The sequence below is a fragment of the Podarcis bocagei genome, assembly GCF_964188305.1.
Source record: "Podarcis bocagei genome assembly, chromosome: 6".
NCBI lineage: Eukaryota > Metazoa > Chordata > Lepidosauria > Squamata > Lacertidae > Podarcis > Podarcis bocagei.
The window spans coordinates 7,774,679-7,798,083 of record NC_138130.1 but is presented as its reverse complement, the minus strand read 5'-3'; the positions used below and the strand labels follow the sequence as shown (position 1 = coordinate 7,798,083).

Genomic DNA, 23,405 nt, shown 5'->3' with positions numbered 1-23,405 from the left:
TCTCTACAGTGTACATAATTTGTAAACCTCTGCCATGTCCCCCCCCATACTTGCCCCCCCAAAAAACCCTCCTAAAAAGTTTCAAATATCATAGGGGAGTTAATAAAAAGACAACACGGACACTACCCTTGAACAATTTACAGTGACAAGGTAAACCTAATTTTGCACCCATCAACAGTTAAGAGAAATTTGAAAGAAGTACTAAAACTCATTGTGAATGTGGGAGAGAGAAAAATAGAAGTCTCTTGCAGGAAAAGAAAACCTTCAATAAATTATAGGACAGACTTTGGCACAAGACTATTCTTAGTTTCTCGCAATGAATAAGGTCAATCTAACTTAGTCATGAATAACTTTATGTGTATTAGGTTCTGTATATAACAGTAATCATCAACATCATATTTTTATTATTTATATGCCACCCATCTGACTTGGCAGCTCCCAACAAAATAATAAAAACACACCAAAAAAATCAAACATTAAAAACTTCAAGGCTGCCTCCAGAGTTTGGGCAGCAGAAAAGTTACTGGAAAAAATCTCAACAGTTGTATTTCAGTTGCTCTGTTGATTCCAGAATGTTCCTTCTAGAACATCTGCAACGAAAATAATGTATTTCATTTTAAAAAATCAATACAATCCCTTCTGGAGTTAATTAAAATGAAAAATAACATACTCTGTTTGTCTGGGGACAAGCAGGTATTATCAGAATATCTACAGATAATCCCATGGCAAATTCAAGAGCTGAATATTTCTAGGATTGTAATCTAATTGACAGAATCCTTTAATGACAAATAATGTGGAAGGGAAACTACATTTTTATTCAGCAGTGTTCCTGTGAGCAATAACAGCACCTCAACTTCTTGGAGATGGCTTCATGAGGGACTTGCATTGTATGAAACAACATCTTCATAGTTGATAGGGTAAAGCAGATAGTGGAAGAGCACAGTTCTGAACTAAAACTTTCTCCAAAGTCACAAAACTTGGAATGCTTGGAACCTGTTCCCCCCCCTTTTTAAAATGAAATGTATTAAAGCCTTGTTCCGCACCCAATAAGTGCAAGACGCCATTGCCTGGTGGTGCTGTGACCCAATGACTGCAGCAAAATACTGTGCAAGGTTTTGACCAGTATCTTGTTTGTGTGGTGGCTTCGTGTGGAAAAGCTGTCCCATGAGGCTTTGAAAGGGCAAGGGCAGGCATAGGCAAACTCGGCCCTCCAGCTGTTTTGGGACCACAACTCCCAACATCCCTGACCACTGGTCCTGTTAGCTGGGGATGATGGGAGTTGTAGTCCCAAAACATCTGGAGGGCTGAGTTTGCCTATGCCTGGGCAAGGGGAAAGCCTATACAATGCTGCTTGCCCTGGAGCTCAGGACCATCTTGCCTCAAGAGCTTCCTGCCCGCCCACCCTTGGGTTAGAGCCTTCCCTGAGCAATTTAGGGTCGCTGGTTGACAGGGCTGGAAATGTTTTTTTCCCCCTCAACCTGATTGGCACTTGGTTCCAGAATCAGAAATGGAGTTGTCGATGAACCTTGGTACAACAATTTATACAAGCACTGCATTCCGATGAGGATCTAGCATTTTTTGTATTTGGGCATATCAAGGACCTATGGAACAAGCCAAAAAGATTATTTTGCAGAAGGAAAACAGATTTATTTTTCTGCTTAATGTTTTACATCCAGCAGGCTTGAATACTGAACTAGATTACAGCTATTACCTATGAGTCACAATGTGTTAATTCTTAAAGGTACATCATTAATTTCTTTAAACATGAAAATATGGTCTCTTTCATTAACATTTACAGCAATTGTAGCCACCTGTGTTAGAATCTATATTGCCTTTCTGTATAAAAAGGAACTTTGGCCAGTGATTGGATTAACTGAATTTATTTTGTTCCATGTTTCCATCATACAAGAATATGGTATGCAAACTTGTTGTTTAATTTGTATGTTATGTTACTTGGTTTGTATAAAGATTGCGTTATATCATGTTTGTTTAATTTAGAGTATGCATGGCTGACGAAACCCAGTTGGGTGAAACAAGGTATTATCCCAGAATCCTTGTTGTGCCATACAGTACCTTCAAGTTTTCCATCTGATCCGATACCTACATACAAGGAACGTTAGAATCCTCAAAGCAGCAATACATGGAACACGATAAGATAAGCATGCCATATTGTGGTTATTGCCAATATGCCAATTTAGGAACTGAATGGACTTTATCTCCTGACCATCCATTGGACTTTAATTTTTCAAGATATGTTCTGTTTACAGGATGTGCTGGTCTATGGAATTACACTTTGTGAGATATTGTATGTTGAATTGTGTTTGAAATAGAAGTTACATAGTAAAAAACAGCCTGTTACATTGTGTGTGTTGTTACCACAACAAGGTTCGACACTGGCTGATTCCCCTGGAATGGATTTGGGGCGCTCCAAACCCAGCAGATCTATTCCAACAAACTGATCTTGGCCCTGGCACCATGTCTTTTTTTTTTTTTTTTTGCAAAAAAATTATTAGTTTTTACAATATCAACGACAAACAAAAACATAAAACAAACAAAACATAACAAACATAAATCCTAACCTTATTGAAAATAACAGTTATTTACTTTGTAAAATGACTTCCTCGTTTCCCCTTAGTTGAATTTCACTGCATATCCTTATAACGGTTTTCCAAATCCCAATTTTAATACCCTTTAGATTAAACGTTAACATCTTTAAATCTTTTCCTTCTTGTATTAAACATATTATTCGGCCCTGGCACCATGTCAACCCTTACCATTTCTGCAACTGTCAATAAAAATTTGGCCTGGTTTTATAACCATTATTTGTCAGAATATTGTACAGTCTGGTTAGTTGCTGCTCTCGTGGCTCACATAATGCACCTGCCTTGGCAATTCCTCAGATATTTAGTCCAAGGAGGAATCTCCTAATTTTCTTTGCATTTCACTTTAGGGCTGACCTGAGTGTTCTAAAATGAGCAAATTTTGACTTGAAAAGGCAGCAGAAGGTTTCTTGGGAGCTCCTTTTGTTCTGCTTGTTTACCTCCTTTCCCCCCTCTTGTTTATGTTTCTGCTGCAGTTCACACCATGGTGCAGTATCCATGTTCCTTCCTTTGGCTGTGAGTTAAAGCAGTAAGCATGCCCTTCCTCTGAGGGCCGAACTACCTGTGGCAGCCTTCAAACAATTAGCAAATTTGTGAGTGGCTTTTCCAAAGTATATTGCAGAATTGGCGGGCGGGTGGGGCTAGGATGCAGACCCTGGCATGGGGACCATGAGGCTTTAACCTAGGCCCTGGGACACCCTCCTTCTCCAGCCTCCAAACAGGAAGCTCCAAAGACAATGTCTCCAAATAGGGATTGTCTCTGAATCAGGGGACATTCAAACAGTGTTAGATTCTTTTTGTACTGCCAAATGTTGCTGGTTAAAGAATTGTCAGCTGGAGTGACAAGCCAGTTTGGGTACAGAGTTTGGATTTAATCTTAAATCCAGAAACTAATGGACTTCTCCCAAGATGCGCTACATTGAATGAATCATTGAAACAGGACAGATATCTACTCTCGTCACTTCTTTTTCTTTTTCTTTTCTTGCAGTATATTCCTATATGTTGTGGGAAGTGAGCCCAGGCCTTGGGAATACAATCCTCTCTAAAATTACATCACTTGTAAGCAAAACATCCAAATACACATGGGTTTGATTTTCTCGGTTTCTGTGAAAGTGTTTCACCCACTTAGAGGAGGGGAAAGGCTAATAGGAGCCTGAATAAGGTGTTAAATTGTCCATTCAGCCACCCAACTCCCAATTTGCACCTGTGAGGACACACGGATGCTCCCGAGACACATTTTCTCCTTCGCTTTTGTGGCAGAAGATGCATCTAGTCACGTGCTTCAGTTAGGTTGCTTAATGTTCTTGCTGTTGTCTTAATATGATCCGTAAGGCCAGTTGGAGGGGGGGGGAACCAGGTCATAAGAAGTATTGTGAGGGCTGAGGGTTTTGTGCAGTCTTGGCAACTGTTGCTAAGGGAACTGGAATGCTGGGAGACTAACAGGTGGGGGCAACATTCAGCCATGGAGAGGGGTACCACTGTGGTGAGTTTGTGGAGGCAATGGCAGATAATGCTCAGGTTCTTGGAAAGGCTAAGGTAGACTGAGGAGAACAGTGATGTGAGAGATAAAGGTTGTTGGAGGCTGGAGATCAAGCAGCCTGCAACCACCAAGGAGCAGTGTGGAAGCATTGCCTCCTGAGATCATCCAGGCAACTCCATTGTATCCAAAGGCAAATAGGAGGTGCTGCTAATCTCCTCTCACTCCTGGGGAAGAAATGGTGGGGCTGTCCTCTGGGGTCTCCTGGGAGCTGCACCCACCTGGTGTAATTTGAGTGGGCCCCTTCCCTCCAGTGGTAACCTTTGATTTCAACTTCAACAGTCAAGTAAGTTTGATTTGACCCCTCCTCCCCCTTATTCCCAGTGTAGATTTTCACTTGCCCTTTCTTACCTGGTGTTAAATGTTTGGAAAAAGTCAGAAGCCCAAGGCAGTATAAGTTCCTCAACTAAGTTTATTCAACATTTGTCAGTGACAACAGCTCACTCATAGGAACACAAGAACGAAACTGACTGGACAACACAATAATAAACCCGAGCATGAACTGACCGTTGACAGTTGAAAGTACATGCACATACTTGCCATTAGAATGTTCGTCTATCAACGCATATACGATTGGTTACAATGTGCCTTGTAACATAAAATGTGTTAAACCCAATACATAACACTCCTCCCCCCAACTTCCTAACGAAAGGAACAAAAATAGTTATCAAGGTGTGCCAGCCTTTTCCACTCCCGCTGGGACTGTCGCTGTTCCTGTGCCCGAGTGGGTGACCCAGGAGGTTCCTCCAGTACCCACGGTCTGAGTGGGGCGATCAGCGAGGCCGGCTCTGAAGGGTTCACTGCAGATGGAGCCACCGAGGATTCTGGCCTGAAGTCACCCTGCTGGGGTAACTTAGTCACCGGCAACCCATCTGGTTCCCACCCTGGCCTGGGCACAGAATCTCCTGAAGTACCCATTTCTCTGTCCTCTGCTTCCACTTGAAGTTCTGTGTTCAGAGGTGCCCTGGCTCTGATCTGGTTGAGGTGTTTCTTCCAAACCAGTCCCCCCTCCAACCCTACCTTGTAGGAAACCGGACCTGTACAGTGGGCGATGATACCAAGGATCCAACCCTGTCCAGGCCCATTGTTTCAGACGTACACAGTGTCCCCCGGGGAGAACCCTCAAGAGCCCAGTCAGGGTGCATACGATCAAGGAGGGTAGTGAGCCTCCTCCCCATAAGTAACTTCTCCGGGCTTCGGCTGGTCACTGCGCTTGGGGTGATGTGTTGGGCCAATAAGAACTCCATTAACTGGAGAGTCCAATCTCCATGCACTATGTGCCTAAGCGCATCTTTGATAGTACGGATCATGCGTTCAGCTTGGCCGTTAGTGGCTGGGTGAAAAGGAGCGGAATGAATGTGGCAGATTCCATTCTTGGTTACAATTTTTTTGAATTCCGCCGAAGTAAAAGCGGTCCCATTATCACTCATCAGTGTATCTGGCAAGCCGTGTGTTGCGAATAGCTTCCTGAGCACGTTTGTAGTTGCTCTAGCAGGCACAGGTGAGGTCGGCACCACCTTGAGCCACTTCGACTGAGAGTCGACCACTATTAGGAAGTGTTGGCTCTGAAAAGACCCTGTGAAATCCCCGTGCACCCGGGGCCATGGGGAGTGAGTGGACTCCTAGGACTGTACTGGTACCTTGGGTGGATCCAGCCGGGAGACGTGGCATGGCTCACAACGTTTCACCCAGCCCTCTATCTCTGCATCTACGCCTGGCCACTACAAATAGCTACGGGCCAATGCCTTCATCCAGACGATCCCTAGGTGAGACACGTGCAGCCCTTCTAAGACTTTTTTTCTTACCCGGGGAGGGGGGAGACTATAACACGGCTACCCCATAACACACATCCTCGGTGAGTAGTCAGCTCATCCTTGCGGGCTGTGTAGCATGAAAATTCTGGACCCGGCTTCCCGGGCCACTCCCTCCCCACCCAGTCCAAGATGCGGGACAACAGCCTATCCTTCGCCCTTGCGGCAGCAATGCCCTTCACATGCAAGGGCTGGTCCGGGAAGTCTTCCAGCCGCAGGATCTGTAGGGCAGGAGCAGGGTAAGGGCCGCTCTCCAACAGCGGCCACCGGCTGAGTACATCTGCGTGACCCATGGCTTTCCTGGGTCGGTTCTGTAGCCAGTATTGGTAACCAGCCAGGAAAATGGACCAGCACAATACTCATGGCAAAAGCATAAGTAGCTTATGGTCGGTAATGATAGTGAAAGGCTGACCATAAAGGAAGTCATGAAACTTTTTGACTCCCTTAACTATTGCCAAACCCTCCTTGTTGATCTGGGAGTAGTTGTGCTCCGCCGACGTGAGATTTTGGGAGAAGTAAGCCACTGGAACTTCCCTCCTGTCCGGAGGCTGGTCGCCCAGTACTGCGCCCACTCCATAAGGGGAAGCGTCACAAGCCAGCACCACTGGAAGCTTTTCATCGAAGTGTGCCAACACTGAGTTGGACACAAGCAAGTCTTTAACCCCTTGGAATGCCTTGACCTGTCGAGGTCCCCAGACCCACAACACTTTGTGTCCAGGAGCGTGTGCAAAGGCTCAGCTACAGCTGCCTTGTGTGGCAGGAATGCATGGTAAAAATTAAGAAGTCCCAAGAAGGCTTGTAACTCTGCCTTGCCCTTTGGGTCTGGGGCGTCACAAATGGTGCACACTTTGTCCTCTGCTGGATGGAGGCCGTCCGCATCAACCCGAAACCCCAGGAAATCCACACTGCTCACTCCTAACAGGCACTTTTCTGTTTTACCTGTCCTGCTGCCTGGAAGCGTTGGAGCGCTATCAAAGCAGCAAAGTCCTCTCTCGACAATTTGGCGATCAGCACATCATTGAAAAATGGTGTGACTCCAGAGATGCCTTTAAGGAGTTGGTCCATTAGGCTCTGAAATAACCCTGGGGCCACGCTAACTCCAAACTGTAGGTGTTTGACCCTGAAAGCACCCATTTGAGTCACAATTGTCTGGGTGTCTGCGGTGGCCTCGTCAACGGTTAGCTGCTGATAAGCCTGTGCTAAATCCAGCTTCCCAAAGAACTTGGCTCCAGCCAGGGTTGGTAACATGTGGCTCACCACAGGAGCCAGGTACGCATGGTCCTGTAAGGCCCGGTTCAAGGTGCATTTGTAATCGCCACAGATACAGACTGAGCTGTCCAGCTTAACTGGTGTGACAGTTGGGGTTTCCCAGGTCCCCAAAGCTACCAGCTCTAAGACCCCTTGGGCGACTAAGTGAACAAGCTCCTCTATGGTCCTGGGTTTAAGCGCAAACAGGACTCTACGGGCCTTAACCCGAATGGATGTATCCCATCCTCATCACCAATGTTAAATGTTCTGAAAAAGTCAGAAGCCCAAGGCAGTATAAGTTCCTCAACGACGTTAATTCAACATTTTCAGTGACAATGGCTCACTCAAAGGAAAACAAAACCCGAACTCACAGGACTACACAATAAAAGCCCCAACAAGAACTGACGGTTGACAGTTGACAGTTGAAAGCACATGCGCTTACTTGCCATTAGAACGTTCATCTACCAATGCTTATACAATTGGTTAGAACACACCTTGTAACATAAAAGTGTTAAACCCAATACATAACATCTAGGTACCCCATTCCACTCCCTCCCCTGCCCAATTAGTGTTTTGTGTTCATTAAAAATAATGGTAAAGGTAAAGGACCCCTGACCATTTAGTCCAGTCATGGACAACTCTGGGGTTGTGGCACTCATCTTGCTTTACTGGCTGAGGGAGCCGGCGTTTGTCTGCAGACAGCTTCCGGGTCATGTGGCCAGCATGACTAAGCCACTTCTGGTGAACCAGCGCAGCGCACGGAAACACCGTTTACCTTCCTGCTGGAGTGGTACCTATTTATCTACTTGCACTTAAGAGTGCTTTCGAACTGCTAGGTGTGTAGGAGCTGGGACTGAACAATGGTAGCTCACCCCGTCTTGGGGATTCGAACCACCTACCTTCTGATCGGCAAGCCCAAGAGGCTCAGTGGTTTTGACCATAGCGCCACTCGTGTCCCTTGTGTGTTCATTAGGCATGCCCCATGCTTACTGAGATGTCTGCCCCCCCCCACTTTAGAGTTTTCTTCTAATGATTTGTTGTACCTCTGGAGACCTTGGAGTTTCCCCAAGACTGCTGACTCTTCCCTCTTCTGAATGGGTGCTACTGTGTTGGCTACAAAAGGTTCGGCACTCACAAAATGAGTTTGATATAAACATATAGGAAAGGTGTCACCTCGGAGATCTAGTCTTAACTTGATTCCGCTGATGCCATAAAGGTGGCTACAATGAAGAAAAAAATAACCCCAGTTGTAAAAGAAATGGCATAGCATGGTCTGCCATGTTTAAGCATTGATATTGCTTAGAAGAGTATTTCACCCAAATTAGCTATTTTCTCAGGTGAAAATAATTAATTAATGAAACATCAACTATTGTTGTAGAAGGAAAATTTGCCAATGATACTCATGCCCATTTATGTGGCGCAAGAGAAACACTGGCAGAGGAAGGGCAGGGGGAGCACACCGCCCCCAGCAGCGCAATCCCTGTGGGGTTCCATCGCAGCTGCCCCCCCTCGCCCACGCTGGGTGTCCAGCCCCAGCAGGTGGTGTGCCATGCCCCCAGAATGCGTGCCACACGCCTGCGGGCAGTGCCCCCACCTCCAGGACACATGCCCCGCTCCTTTGGGCGGACCACCACGCCCCCAGGTTGCGCGCCAGTCCCACAGCCCGCCTGCTCTCCGCCCCCCGGTGCCAGAGCATGAAGCTTCGCCACTGAAGAGAAAGGGATTCTAGAACATTCTCTTTAAAACTGTCCTAGTCACATGATAATCTGAGATAGCTCAGTTGGTAGAGCATGCGTATCTTAATCTCAGGGTCATCGGTGGAAGCCTCACATTGGGCAAAAAAGATTCCTGCATTGAAGAGGGTTGAACTAGATGACCTTTGTGGTATCTCCCAACACTATGATTCTACGAAATGTCTTCCCCAGTTTCTGCTTGGTAAAGAAACGTTTATTATTAAGCAATAAGTGTCTGCATATTTTAAAAGTCAGCAAACCTTATTTTGCTGTTCTTGACTCCCATGATGTGAATTGCCATCCCAATGACTATGACGAAAATAAATTTATCAGCACCTTTTCCTCCCTCACTTATTGGGGCAATGTTTATGAAATGGATTTTATTATTTTATATCATTCAGTATTGTATATTCTGTTGTGGGCCATAGCTAATGCAGGAGTAAAATCGAATTCAATTGGCATTATGCCACATTATATAACATAAAATGCCTTGCTGCAATGAATGCAGCCAGCAATAACTGCCCATGGTCAAAATCTTATAGGAGAACAAAGCATAATATCAGACAATAAAACTATGGGGATTAAGTGCCCTCTGTTTTCTTTTTCTTTTTAAAATAATATTTATTAAAAGTTTAAAGATTACAGAAAGAAGTAAAAAAAGAGAAAAAGTAAACAATACAAATCAATACATTACAATACATAAAAACAAAAACAAAAGACACAATACATCAAAACAAAAACAAAAACAATTAAAAACACATCCAATATTTCCATATCTTTGTCTTTCATTAACTTGTTTCATCGACCTCCTCACACCTCCCTTTTTTGTATTCTAGTTATTAATTATTTCAGCAAATCCTTTCCATCTTTCACTGTTTTCTGTCATTTAATTGTCTTGATTTATTTTAACCTTATCTTACCATTAAAACCCTAAAACTTATTTGAACTTAACTCCATATAACGTTTCTACTAAAGCCATGTAATTTCATTCCAACATTTTTCTAACACTCATTAATTTTATAATATTTCTCTAAATAAATTTTAAACTTTTTTCCAATCTTCTTTCACCGTCTCTTCTCCCTGGTCTCGGATTCTGTCAGTCCTTTCTATCAATTCCATATGGTCCATCAATCAGGTGATCTTCTGTCCAAGGCTCTTAACTCTTTTCCATGTCCCTTCTGCAGATCTTCATATTTATACAGGCACTTAACTTTATCTTCTGCTGATCTTGTTCTTAATTTCCTTCCTTTGGCGCTGAGGAGTAGATCTCGGGGAAACTCCAACCTAACAATGTCTTTATTCCTTCTCGACAGGTCAGCCCATTCTCCATAGTCAAAACTAAAGTCCATAAGATATTTCAGAGCGTGTTTCAAAATCCCTCCGAAGCTAAAGGCCCCCACAACTCCAATCTCCCCCTGACCCAAATCCAGATCCCAAAAGCCAGAGCATCCCTGCATAAGGGGATCTATCCAACTTTCCTTCTCCAATCCAAGCGGGACTCCATCCCTCCAAATCTGGCTTTCTCTAAATTCAATCGTAGAAGGCAACAGCTTATATTCATCAAATTGCCACTGAACGGCTGGGGCTCTCTCCACTTGTATTACTTGAGGTTCAACAACAGCTTTCTCCCTCGTCTTCTCCACAACTTGCCATGTCAAAGTGGATTCCTGAATCGATTCCTGAGTAGTTTCTGTATAGGTATTCACTTTTTGTCCCAAATCAGTCATTTTTTGTCCCAAATTATCAATTTTAGTAGTCATCACATCCGTCTTCTCATGAAGCTGTTCCAATAAAGCACTTATCTTGCAAAATGCAATCACTAAGGCTTCTTCTGTCGACATTCTTGTCCAAGGTCAATCTCTGATTCTCACGGTCTTTAATCTCTGCAGCTGGAAAATTCCCCAGCTCCACTCCTACAACAGTTTCAAAAGCTCCCTCTAGAGGAAACAATTTCTATTTGTATCCGTCCTTTTAAACGCAGATCCAGCAACAAAATTAGTTTCAATTTTCAGCTACTTTTGCTCCTTTTTAAGTGCAAAAGGAAACAATGGAAACAATATATTTCTCTTATTTAACTGTCTGTCAACATACGTTTTATTCACAGTCAATGTACTTTCCCAAAACGTCGATCTTACTGGCAGCCCGTTCCCAGGTTCAAAACGGTGGTAATTTATCTTTCTTCACTCTCTCTCCTGCAGTCTTAGGCAATCTAAAATTTCCCCCCTCTTCTCCTGCTTCCAAGGGGGGGTTTAGTAGTTTTAACCGATGGAAATTTAATCCTTTAGAAGAGGCTTTCCAAGACTTTAGCTTGCAGCGCCTTTGCTTCAATCTATTTACAAAAGAGGAAGGCGGACTTCCTGTTTGAAACCTTCCCGTTTCGGTGCCAAATTAAGATGTTTAAAGATCCAATTTTCCGTTCTACTCACGGGTAGTTGTTTAAAGTCCAATTGTCCACAGGAAAAAGTCAGCGCTCTCCGGCAACAGCAATGCGGCTTCACTCCGTGAAAGAAGCAGTCGATTCGAAGCACCGCGCCGCTCACCCCACGTCGCTCCGGATCCCCGAAACTGGGTTTCCCCACGAGTAGGGGAGGCGCAAAAGGTGCCAGCCGAATCCCACGTCCACAGGCTTCTCCTGCCTGTGGTTTTTAGTGGGTCTCCGCCTCACGGTGGCGGTCCAGACCCTGATTTCCATGGAGTGGATTCCTCTCGATCAGAGGAAATCCGCCATTGCTGGCGGCGCTAACCCGGAAGTCCCTAAGTGCCCTCTGTTTTCATAAAGCCCATCTATTTCCCTACCACCTTGATTTCATAAACATGTCCTTAACAAAACACTACTACTTTTCTCCAGAACACTTTACTTACAGGTTCAATTGAATCTAAAATAATGTGATATCAACAAGACTTTCTCACATTTAATGTTCGGTCTTTGTAAGTAACATATGAAGGCACCTGCTCAACATCTATTTGAAGAATGGTTCTCCTTGCCCAGACATTCTTTTTCTATTCTGATTTCACATTCAACCAATCACAACAAAGGAGCCAAGTCGAAGTATATCCTCTAGGACTCAACAGACTGCAGTTTGAGAATCACTGCAGTTTGGGGTTGGGGGAAGAGGTGAATTTTGGTAAAACATTCAGGGAGATGTTTGGTGACACTTCAAAGAGGCCCATAGATCTTTTTCACTTTCACTTTTAATATAAGTCCTCAAGCCCCTCACTAGCATCTACCTGGCACTGTATTAACTTAGATTAGAACAACCATAGGCGCGTGTTACATCACTACATCTCTCACAGGCTGGGGGGTGAAAATGTATGTTTGCCCGTAACTGGCATAGATTTTATTTTGCCAGTTAGTGTCAGTGGCAGGGGGAAATTTTAAAATGGCTGACTCAGTATGGGGCAACCCCCATCCCCTTTCTGACAAGGCTATGGGTACATCCGATGTTCTACCGCAGACCTCGACCTCCTGAGTGTGTAGGATTGTTTTGCCCATATAGTATAGCTGCTCTCATCTGTATGGCTAATGCCAGTGTTCCTGTACCAGGCAAGGCCCAAGCACTCTCCCTGGTGTTGTCTTTTCATGCTAGACTGATTTGCATTCTGCATTTACCTCCAGTTTAACCCTTCTCTCCCCGGTGCTTCAATGCCATGGTCCCTCGATCTGTTCAAGTCTGTTCATTCTAGGGCTGTGTGGTATTGCCTGGTGCACAATTTATTTTATTTTATTTTTTAATCACAGAGGACATAAATATGCAGTTGCTTCCTTCAGCTCTTCACCAAGGCTTAAAGCTCATGGAAGGCTCCATTTTCTGCTGCACCAAGCACATAAATTCTGAGCAACCAATCTGACAGTACTTTCTTGTAACAAGAGTTCTGATTACACTCCAACCCAATTCCTGTCTGCTTGCATTTAGCTCAACATATTTTGATATTATCTGGGGCTTCCTGATGTAAACTGAATTGCCTTTAGATGAAAAAGAAATCTCCAAAGAGAAGGCATACTTTTCACATTTTCAGTGCGAAAAGTTCAATCATCATTCCAGTCTGGCCATGGTATTGTGCATATGAAACAAGCACTGAGACAGAAAACATAAAATTATATGGTGGAGTTAATTGAAAATTATATAGTGGGTTTAATTGAAAACTCTGGAGGGGGGAAAAACTACAACTTGTGCCTTGTACTTTAATTACCAGACACTGGTACTTTGAAAAGGGAATATAGTGAGTTTTTGAAAATTAAAACTTTTATTTTAAGGGAATCACAAACCTACAAATTATGCAAACTGTGGACTTAAAGCTCCTTAACATAATATGGTGGGTTTTTTTTTTAAAGATTGTACGCTATAAGGCAGTTGCAATGTATTGTAATATAGTGCTGACCTTCAACAAGAGCAACCTGGGTCAAAATCCCTATTCAGCCACATGCATTTCAGTCCTTACAAACAAACAAATATCTGTTTGTCATGGGGCACCAGTAGGCTATCCATGGCCTGCATGCAGCTCACAGAGGTCAACTGCCACCAAACTCACTCCTCACCCTGTGCTCCCTAAGCCTAACAAACAGCTGCTATAGGGGTCAGCAAACCTTTCCAGCAGGGGCCAGTCCGCCATCCCTCAGACCTTGGGGGGCGGACGGCGGACTATATTTTGAAAAATAACAATGAATGAATTCCTATGCCCCACAAATAACCCAGAGGTGCATTTTAAATAAAAGGACACATTCTACTCATGTAAAAACACACTGATTCCTAGACTGCCTGTGGGCTGGATTTAAAAGGCGATTGGGCTGGATCTGGCCCCCAGGCCTTAGTTTTCCTACCCATGGATTGGGAGGAACACAATTTACATGGGAAGAAGAATACATTCCCTATCTGTTCCATTCATCAATCAGTGGGGAAGGAAAAAGTTGATGATGGGTTAGCCCTCATGGCTAAAAAGTTATCCACCCCTGCTATAGGGGGTTAAAAGCAATGACGACAATGCTTTTAAAATGCATTTCTTTATTTTCGGTCAAATTTTGAATTTAGCCAGCAAGGCCTGTGAATCTTGTCTTCTTGCTCTACAAATCTTAATTCCCTTTCACAAATAAAGATTCCAAGAGTTGAACACTGATCTAGACAGAAAGAAGCTGGCACATGCTTGGGTCCTTACAAAAATGGACATCAAATATTACTGTTTTCAATTAGCAATAATCATGCCTTGGGTGAACCTCATTTTGTATCACCTCACAATATGGAGGACAATGAAAGCAGTTGATACAGCCAACTGCATGTTATCAAATGTTGACTAGTGAACATATACATGAATATGTGAACTGGCCAGTAAGAATCCTTTTTAACAGCCTACAAAAATGAGCTGGAGGGCACAAATGGAAATAATGTAATGGAAATAAGAATGAAATCCTATCTTAGGTACATTTACTCAGACGTGAGTTCAATGGGGCTTGCTTTCAGGTAAGTAGCTATAGCACTGCAGCCCAAGTTTAATATACCTAAATGAATGCAGAATTATTGGCTATTACATGAAGCATTTTATCTGTTGTCCTCTTTTCTCACAAAAGCATTCCGATATCTCCAAAATACATCTTTCTTTCAAAGCACTAGAAAACTCATTTTAATTACTGTTTTTTAAAGAGCGAATCTCTTATTAAAGTATGTATAAGTAATTCTAACTAAATGTGACAGGAAAATTGGCAGGACTGCACATGTGTGCACATACTACTTTGTGCTATGGAATAATCAATATAGCTAATTCAGGTCTTATAGTACTTTCTTAATTGATTGGTTCAAAATAAGCTGCAGCAATTGACATTGTAAGTCAGGAAGGGCCTTCTTGGATACATTAACATTGTGTTCTTGGACACCTGTTGAATTCTTCATTTTGGGAGACTTCTGGGGAGGTGCCTCCGGTAATGGCGGAATTCCTCTGATCGGGAGGAATTTGCCCCATGGGAATTGGGTCTGGCCGCCACGGCGAAGGCGGAGACCCGCAAAAAAATCACAGGCGGGAGAAGCCTGTGAGCGTGGGATTCGGCGGCCACCTTTTGCGCCTCCCCTACTCACGGGGAAACCCGGTTTCGGGGATCCGGAGCGAAGTGGGGTGAGCGGCGCGATGCTTCGAATCGTCTGCTTCTTCCACGGAGCGAAGCCGCATAGCTGTTGCCAGAGAGCACTGACTTTTTCCTGTGGACAATTTGACTTCAAAGTAACTATCTGTGAGTAGAGCGGAAGAGGGAGAATTGGACTTTAAAAGTTTAATTTGGCATCGAAACGGGGAGGTTCAACACAGGAAGTCCGCCTTCCCCATTTGTAAATAGACAGAAGCAATAAGGCTGCAAGCTAAAGTCTTAGAAAGCCTTTTGTAAAAGACTAAATTTCCATCGGAAAAGAGTATAAAAACCCCCCTTGGTGGCAGGAGAAGAGGGGGGGGAGTTGTGGACAGAGTATACCTGCAGGAGAGTGTGATGAGAGTAAAAATACTGCCGCTCTGACCCTGGAAACGGGCTGCTAGCAGGACCAATGTTTTGGAATGTTCATTGACAGCGCTTAGAACGTTCTTTGACAGCTAGCAAAATAAGAGAAATACATTGTTTCTATTGTCTCCGGCTGTTACTAAAAAGGAGTAAAAGGAACTGAAAAATTGAAACTAACTCCGGATTTGTGTTTGAAAGAGGATACTAATTGACTATTACAAATAGAAACTGTTTTCCCCTAGTGGAAGTCTTTAAAATTGGTTGCTTTATAAGAGCCGGGCTAGGGGAATTTCCAGTCACAAGATAAGAAACCGGAGAAGTTTCAGGAGGAGACAGGACTAACATTGGTTAAAAAAGTGAAATACTTAGGGGTTAACATGACTGCTAAAAATGTGAACTTATTCAAGAATAATTACGAAAAATGTTGGACTGAAGTGAAAAAGGATTTAGAAGTATGGACAAATTTGAAGTTATTAGGCCAAAATTGCTGTGATAAAAATGAATGTGCTGCCAAGGATGTTATTTTTGTTCCAAACATTGCAAATTTTGGATAAAATGGATTGTTTCAAGAAGTGGCAGAAGGATATTTCTAGATTTGTTTGGCAGGGCAAGAAGCCTCGAATAAAATTTAAGATATTAACGGATGCTAAAGAAAGAGGTGGATTTGCCCTGCCAGACCTTAAACTTTATTATGAATCAGCTGCCTTTTGTTGGCTGAGAGAATGGCTGCTTCTTGAAAATACTGAAGTGTTGGATTTAGAAGGTTTTAACAATGTATTCGGATGGCATGCATATTTGTGGTATGATAAGGTAAAAGCACACAAAGCATTTAAAAATCATATTGTTAGAAAAGCATTGTTTAATGTTTGGATAAGATATAAGGATTTGTTAGGGGGGGGGAAACCCCAAGATGGTTGTCACCAATGGAAGCGAAGGGACAGAAAAAACTCAATATGGAGGCCAAATGGCCGAAATATTGGGAAATTCTGGAACAAGATGGAGAGAGAATAAAATTGCAGAGCTTTGAAAAATTGAAAAACAAAGTGCGAGATTGGCTCCATTACTATCAAATAATGGAGGCATACAAATTGGACAAAAAAGTTTTCCAGGTGGAAAAATCAAAATTGGAAACAGAATTGTTAGATCCAAAAACTAAGAATTTGTCAAGAATGTATAACTTGCTGTTGAAATGGAACACTCAGAATGAAACGGTGAAATCAGCTATGATTAAATGGGCACAAGATGTTGGACATAACATAATGATGGCTGACTGGGAACAGTTATGGACCACAGGTATGAAATTTATGGCATGTAATGCCTTAAGAGAAAACTTAATGAAAATGATTTATAGGTGGTACATGACACCAGTTAAGCTTCAAAAAATCTACCATTTGCCCGATAATAAATGTTGGAAATGTAATGAGACTGAAGGTACATTCTTTCACCTTTGGTGGACATGCCCAAGGATTAAGGCATTCTGGGAGATGATTTATAATGAAATGAAAAAGGTATTTAAATATACCTTCCTGAAGAAACCAGAGGCCTTTCTCCTGGGCATGGTCGGCCAATTGGTGCTAAAGAAGGATAGAACTTTCTTTATGTATGCAACAACAGCAGCAAGAATACTCATCACGAAATATTGGAAGACACAAGATTTACCCACCAGGGAAGAATGGCAGATGAAGTTGATGGACTACATGGAATTGGCGGAAATGACTGGCAGAATCCGAGACCAGGGTGGAAGAAGACTGGAAAAAGTTTAAAGACTATTTACAGAAACACTGTAAAATTAATGAATGTTAGAAAGATGTTGGAATGAAGTTATATGGCTTTAGTAGAAATGTTATAAGGAATTAAGTATAAATAGATTATTAGAGCATTAAAGGGAAAAATAAGGTTAGAATGTGTTAAGACAATTATAGGATAGAAAACAGAGGAAGATGGAAAGGAATTGCTGAAACAATTAATAGAAGTGGAATACAAAAAGGGAGGTGTGAGGAGGTCGTGGAAATTACTGAAAGAAAGATAAGATATTAAAATTGGACGATATTTTAAATGGTTTTTGTTTTGTTCTGTTAGTTGTATGTTAGTGTTTAGCAGTTTTTTTGTTTTGTTTTTTCTCTTTTCCTTTTTTATTTTTTTGTATTGTATTATTGTATGTTTTTTCTTTTTTGGTTTTTTGTAGTGTTGTGTTCAATTTGCTGGAAAACTAATAAATATTATTTAAAAAAAGAAAACCAGAAGTGGAATACAAAAAGGGAGGTGTGAGGAGGTTGAGGTAATAAGGGAAAGAAAGATAAGATGTTGAAACTGGATTGTGTTTTAAATGGTTTTTCTTTTCTTTTCTTTTCTTTTGTTTGTTTCTTTTTTTGTATTGTATTGTATGTTTTTTCTTTTTTGGTGTTTTGTAGTGTTGTGTTAAATTTGTTGGAAAACTAATAAATATTATTTTTTTAAAAAAGGAATTCTTCATTTTGTCCTATTGCACCGCACATATATATATATATATATATACAGTGGTACCTTGGTTCTCGAACGTAATCCGTTCCGGAAGACTGGTTTCCGAAACATTCGAAAACTGAGGCATGGCTTCCCATTGGTTGCAAGAGCTTCTTCTTGTACTCAGTGGAAGCCACATCACACGTTCGAGTTCTGAAAAACGTTCAAAAACGGAAGCATTTACTTCCGGGTTTTTGGCATTCGAGAACCAAAATGTTCGACAATGGAGGCGTTCAGTAACCGAGGTACCACTGTATTCCCATTGGGAGTGGGCCCTTTCTCTGTCTTGCAATTTCCTTCATGGGGCAGAGTCATCATTAAGCCTTGTATGGTGTTGGATAACACCCTCCAGGCCCTATAATTTTCAATAAACCCCAGATATTTGTGAAGATAAAAGGCTTGGCAGGTCAGGAAGTACACAAGGTCAACATTTCAGAGGCTGCATGCTCAATGGAAAATGACACTATTCTTAGCAAGATTTAGTTAGGATTAAAACACACATCCCTTGACCATTAATATCTTTTAAGAGAAGTTGTGGTTTCTTTTTTCTCTCATATTAACTAAAAAATGGACTCAGCTACACAGGTCAATTATAACGTTAAAATGTATTATAAAATGTGACACCAGGGGGCGTTGTACAGCAATCAAGGTAAATTTGCTTTGAGAACTATATAACGGTTCTTTTCTTAGTGTTTTTTTAGATCCGGGTAGTTCTAGCCAATGTTGTCAATAGGCAAGTCACTCACATAGTCTCACTTTTCATTTCTTTTCTTTTAAACAACAATTTTTGTGACTCTGGCAAGAATGTCTGGTGCATAGTTTGATTTAACAGCAGCTTTTCCTGATGCAAATTGTAGCTTCAGAAGAAGCATTTTTGCTCAAGACTGCAGAAAGGAAGAAAGTGGTTAAATTGCCCCTCCATATTTGCTGTGATCTCGAGAATTATATTAAAATAAATAGCTGAACTGATGCTATTTGCATTTGTTTTAAAACTTGTGCATTAAATGCAAAGATTTGTTCAATGTTATGTCTAGTGTAGCCCTTATGTGAGCCTGACTCAGACTTCCTAAGTACAGTGGTACCTCGGGTTACAGACGCTTCAGGTTACAGACTCCGCTAACCCAGAAATAGTACCTTGGGTTAAGAACTTTGCTTCTTAACAAACAGAACAGAAATTGTGTGGTGACGGTGCGGTGGCAGCAGGAGGCCCCATTAGCTAAAGTGGTACCTCAGCTTAAGAACAGTTTCAGGTTAAGAACAGACCTCTAGAACGAATTAAGTTCTTAACCAAAGGTACCACTGTAGTAAATAATATAGTTTCTTTGGGAAATGGAATGGAAGAGATAAACTGTTCTTATCCACTTATGTGCCCAGCACCACATCACCTGCTGCCCTGTCTCATGTAGAGTAACCAGACAAGACAACATACCTCAGGTCAAATAATGCCATAATTTTTATCGAGTACAGATGTAAGAGGTTTGGCATACACATTGGGGACAACCATTGACCTCCAGCCTGCCTGCTGGAAGTATTTCCTGTAGGATCAGCCCGGAAGAGAGGGAGCCTATGACTTACATCAAATAGGAACACCCTCACAGGATTGCTGCCTTGAGGAGTGCTGTGGCCCTGCCTGAGCATCTACACAGAAGCAACTCCTCCCAAATGCCTATAATGGGGTACCCTTTCCTTCAGAGGGGCAGGCAGAGGCTACAACCTTCTCTCTGATGAAGACCAAGGCTCATCCAATGCCAAACCACCCAAAGTTGTGACAGTTGCTATGAGGCAGACAAAACCACCAGGCAAGAGCCAATTGGCCTAGTGGGAAATTCCTGCCCGGCCCCAAATGCAATGAGCAACAAAATCCATAGCAAGCTCAAGCACAGAAAACAGAAATAACACAAAGAGAAGGAAGGAGTAAGTAACAAAACTGACTGAATGCTGTTGTTTTATGAACATTCTGGAAGAGAGGTCGAGAGACAGATTTGTGTGTGGAGGAGCTGTTGATTTAAAAAACGCAAAAGCAATTATTGGCCGATGGGGAGCTGACCTGAGACAGAACTATAAAGGTGGCAACTGCCATGCTGTGAAACAGTTATAGGATTTGCATCTTGACAATTAAACAAAGCTCAGAATGAGTGCATAAACCAAGTGCAGGACTCACAACAAAGGTTTTGGAATCGGGGTGGGTGTTTTCATTGTGGAGGAATGCATTCAGTTTCTGTATGTAAACAGAGAATGTCCCACTGCTATAAATCTTATTCTTTCTTCTTTGGTGATCGCTTGTAACCAAGTAAGATTGTCTACACCAGATCCAGCTAAATGCCCAGTTTTTCCTGTAACTTTACACTGGCTTAACTTACTCCAACTTGCTTTGTGTCAGGTTCTTGTGCATTGGACTAGTCCCTTAAATATTGTCTCCAGTTATTATTGCTTATTCTTGTGGTTTTCCTATCCAGCTTTGAGTTACCCTGCTCATCAACTAACAACCTCTTAAAGGGTAAAGGGACCCCTGACCATTAGGTCCAGTCACGGACGACTCTGGGGTTGTGGCGCTCATCTTGCTTTATTGGCCGAGGGAGCCGGCATACAGCTTCCAGGTCATGTGGCCAGCATGACTAAGCCACTTCTGGTGAACCAGCGCAGCACACGGAAACACCGTTTACCTTCCCACTGGAAGTATTTATCTACTTTGTGCTTTTGAACTGCTAGGTTGGCAGGAGAAGGACCGAGCAACGGGAGCTCACCCCGTCACGGGGATTTGAACCACCAAACTTCTGATCACCAAGCCCTAGGCTCTGTGGTTTAACCCACAGTGCCACCCGTGTCCCAACAACCTCTTATTCTGGGCCTAAAAATTGAGTAACCATGCTGCATATTAAATAAGAACATTTTCATTGAGGATTCCTACTTGCACTAGAATTTAGCTCCAAACTTATTTAGAAAATATAAAAGAAAGCCCACTGGAGAGGAATATTCTCCAAAACACAGCAAGCAGTAATTGCAACAGTGAATGCTGTCTGTACTGAGGTAATAGCACTTTCCAAGTAAATTTTTCACACAAGAATTTAATGGTGACATTAGGGGAATATAATAGGAATTTCTCTCTTGCCAATAGCGTCTCCTTGGCAGCTATGCTAAAAAGCTTGTCAGCTGCAGCTATTCAAGTTATATACCACCCAGAAACTTTTCCTCCCTCCTCTGCAGATTATGGACACACACAGAGAGAGCCATGTTATTTTGCACCCAAAAAGCAACCAATATTGTTTTGTCACAGGCAACACTTGGGATAAGAAAACCTTTCTGAGAGCAAGCAGCCCTACATTCTTCTCCATTCTGTGAGAAAGACAATTGTTTAGTGAGCAGAAGAGACTGCAAATAAGGTACACGCATATTTGTGTACACTACACAGATATTTGTGTAGTATACCATGCCAACGCTATAAGAAATGCAGAAACAACCGCCACCAGCAAATTGGAGAGGTTGCCCCACATTCTGAAACCTTGAACAATAAGTGTTCCAGATTGTGTTACATTCACTGTATGGATGTTGCAGGCCAAGAACCATGAGGTGTAGAGGGCATCATTAGTGGCATAACTTTGCTGCCCATGTGTGGAGTGACACCGTCATGTGGGTAACGTAGCTGAGATGATTGTAGGCATTAAGGAGGCTGGAGATCTCTCTAGCATCTAGGTTTTCCTCTACGAGAGAAATGTCTCAGTCTGGCCAGAGAGATTGTTCATTACTAAACAGAGGGTATCGCTGATAGCTCTCCACACATGGTGTTGCGACTGTTCCCAGTTGCCCACCAAATGTCCTTGTTGTCGATCAACATTAGATTTTTTCCATTATTCTTATTTGCTGCTTCTTTCAAATGAGCAAATGTGCCTGCTTTATCATAGCAGTAATTTTAAGGAACACTGCACATTAAAACATTGTGAAAATCACTAGAACACATTATGCCAAATCTAGTTTGATGAATAAGCTTTAGGGGAATCAGGCAGTTCCGTGTGAAGCTCTTTCCATAACACTATCTCCCTCAAACATGCTTTTCTCTTCTTATTTGACGTGAAAGAGATGGATATGGAGAAAGTGTTCATTTAAAATTTTCAGTTTCTAGCTGCCACTTGTGGTCTATTTTGTGTGTGTGTGTGTGTGTGTGTGTGTGTACGTGTATGTAGTTAATGATATCATTTTAAAAAATGAAATTGAGCTTTTTGTTAATATGTGGCTTCTGATTGGATTAATTACAACAGATACATTCTGTGGAAACTGGGGACAAAGAAATAATTTGCGTCAGCAGAAGCAGACTATATTTAAAACCTTCTGTTCACATCTCTGGAATATTACTGTTCTGTAAGTATGATATGTCCATATAGGAATAATATGAATAATAATCTTTATATATGTGGGCAGCCTCATGCAAGTAGACTTCTGCTCAGTCAAAATGACTTGCCATTATCTCTGGAACACATTTGCTGGGTGGAGATGGAATTTGTTCTACCCAAATCAGTCATGTGTATTTTTACCTACTGTAACATTCTGTTTCTATGAATTCGTGCAAATCAATACTTACAACTTATTTTGACTTGGGCATGATATAGCCATGATCTATTTTGAATCCACTGATTTCAATAAGAAGTAGAAAGAGATATGCTCTCTTCGTTTGAAATCATTAATGAATTAAAGATGCCCCTTTTGTCTTATAAGTATTTAACTTTGACTGCATCATGCCCATATTTTACACTTTGCTGTTTTTGTTCCTTAGTTGGATCCTCAACATCAAATAATAATGAAAATCAAACCCTAATCTTTGGTTGTATTTCCCAGAAAGTTGGACTTTTCTCCTTTAATATATATTTCAATCTGAGAAAATGACATCTCAGCAAAATGAAAACAAATGACAGTGCTATCGCCAACGAGACAATGTATTATTTTAAAATGTATGAAATGGTCCATGCTCTGCCCTATGACAGTTAAGTGTTCAAAATGAGACAGCTAAAAAAAAAATGTAGTTAACTCGTTCAAGGAGATATGAAAGTGAGGCTCCTTTATAATGTTCATCCCTCCTATGTGTAGACAAAGAGGTACAGAGAAGAGAAAACCGTGGATTAAAATAAATGTTCTCAGTGCAGAAAATGAAATGAACGCAGCAGGCTTTGTGTCAGAAAAGACAAATACTGGGTTTTGGAGGGTTGTTTCAATGTCATTTAACGCACACACATGCACACACAGATGCCATTGGATAACATAATTAATTAAAGGTACTAACAGATGGAAGAAGAACAGTTGGAAGTGAACTGAGAAGCAAGCACTTTTGAGAACATTTGCGCCAATTGGCCTATAGGCTTCATATTCACTGGGGTTTTCCTCGTTTGAGAGTGTTCAGGATTATAGCTAATGTTTGAAATTACTCGGGAACTGTTCCTAAAGCATGTGATAGTTTTAGATCCCTTCTTACCTCCTGTTCCTCTGATAGTGATCTGTCACTCTTATTGTAGAGTCTTA

At 42.0% G+C, this 23,405-nt stretch overlaps 2 long non-coding RNA genes across 2 annotated transcripts; one reads left to right on the top strand and one right to left on the bottom strand.

Annotated features, from left to right (window-relative positions):
* Positions 1-396: 396 nt before the first annotated feature.
* LOC308589553 lies at positions 397-6,329 on the bottom strand. The gene is made up of 2 exons (XR_014009382.1): positions 3,805-6,329; positions 397-590 (listed from the first exon to the last, which is right to left on the bottom strand). It is a non-coding gene; the product is annotated as an uncharacterized lncRNA (long non-coding RNA).
* Positions 6,330-20,637: 14,308 nt separating this feature from the next.
* On the top strand, positions 20,638-23,174 carry LOC308589217. The gene is made up of 3 exons (XR_014009161.1): positions 20,638-21,280; positions 22,154-22,253; positions 22,666-23,174. It is a non-coding gene; the product is annotated as an uncharacterized lncRNA (long non-coding RNA).
* Positions 23,175-23,405: the final 231 nt, after the last annotated feature.